A 1,830-nucleotide genomic window follows, 5' to 3' on the forward strand; every position below is an offset into this window, starting at 1 on the left:
TCCGGCCTAGAAAAAACGATGTGTGAATGATAAGAAATCTATATTATCCTGTAAAAGGGTATCAGTTTCTCTAACAAAAAAAAACACACACACACAAAAAGAGACTGAATCAATACGGTGTGCAATTTCGTATGCTCCTTGCGCACGTCCAAGCGTTTGCTTACCCCCCCCCCCCCCCAACCCTCCCCCCTCCCCCCCCCCCCCCCCAAAAAAAAAAAAGAAAATTAGAAGAATCCGCCCCCGTGCGTGTGTTGTTTTTTTTTCGACCTCAACCGATGACGGCGCGAGCTTGGCTGCTTCGTCATCGCGCGCTTTCTCCGTGTTTTTGATGCTTCCCCTTCATTTGCGTGCCCCTCTTTGCATTTCAATACGTCAAAAACGCGTTTTAGAACGCTTGCTCGCCGTATAGCTCCGACAATCGGATAAACCATTCCCAATACTATATATGGGCTACAAAAGCTCAGAAAGATGTTGCGCTTTTAACGAAGATGGCGGGACTAAAGGCCCTTTCAGTCGTCTTGATTTAATATTTGTTCTGGATATTAGAAATAAAAAAACGATGAAAATCTTATTGCAGGTATAATGTTATAATGTTTTCTTCCTTTTTTTTTTTCTCCCAGGTGATCCAGTAAAACGATTTATCGCTACATTTAACCATGAATTTCGTGATATGCGGAACACGTAAAAGAAAAATTCCGCTTAAAGTTCGAACGAAAACCAATAACTGATATAGATTTAGTGGTACTCGTGCATATATTGTTATTACAAAAATGTCACGCCAAAAGGGTGCCGTATATCTGTGCATGAACCTGCAGTACATATTCTCTCATCGGCTCCTTAGCAAGCCTTCAGAGGGTCGGCTGCTATGGAAGTAACTCCGAGTAAAGTTCTTTAATATCCGTACAGTCGGTATTTTGTTTGACTTGTTCGTTTTTCTATCCTTCGGTTTTGATCAACAATATTTGGGACATTAATCATAACACTCGTAGTTTAAATGCACGTTACTCAACTGCCTTCTAATTAATCAAACAAAAGACTATGCAAGCACATCAGTGATTTCGTGAAATCATCTTAATTAATAAATGTTGGCAAGGTAAGATTACATTGATGCGTTCACAATTTAGTGCATAATAATTTTGGTTGGAGACGAAACCGCGAGATCTTCGAATGATAAAAGTTCAAGAAGTATCTGGGTGATCAAGTGACCATACAATGCATCTATACACTACATAGAGCATACTTTCTAAAACACTTACTACGGATCCCCAGGTGGCGGGTTCGAATCCCGACCGAGGTGCCCGCAATCTGACGGAGGCTCATTGCGGAGGAGGCGCCGTGTAACCGAGCTTTCGGTTGCACGTCAAAAGATCCCCAGGTGGTCGAAATTAATCCTCAGTCCTCCGCTGGAGCGTGCCAGATGCCCGTCGTAGGTTTGGCACGTAAATCACCCAAAATTTTTGTCTAAAACACTTAGCCTGGAGGCTGGTGAAATATATAAGTATAGTGACCGTGATCTCCCGTCACATGTGTGATTCAGCAAGAAAATTGTAGCAAAATATGGTACGTCTAATCTTAACTCTGAATAAATTTAAACACAGTACCCCTGTTTTACGGGCATCTAGACGGCCTTTAAAGCAAACCCTTTCAAATGATAGGTGAATCAACTCCCGACCGCGACCAAGCACGTGCCCATTTGCGTTTGTTGGCTCACCGAATTTTGAAGGAGTTTGCACTGAAAGCACTTAAAGTGCCCGTAAGCCTGAAAGTTCGTTTCATTGCGGTTAATAAGCACAAGAGCTCGGTCTGTATGATTGACTCGTCAAACACATT

Source organism: Ixodes scapularis, unplaced genomic scaffold, assembly GCF_016920785.2.
Source record: "Ixodes scapularis isolate PalLabHiFi unplaced genomic scaffold, ASM1692078v2 PGA_scaffold3__209_contigs__length_174095766, whole genome shotgun sequence".
NCBI classification, from domain to species: domain Eukaryota; kingdom Metazoa; phylum Arthropoda; class Arachnida; order Ixodida; family Ixodidae; genus Ixodes; species Ixodes scapularis.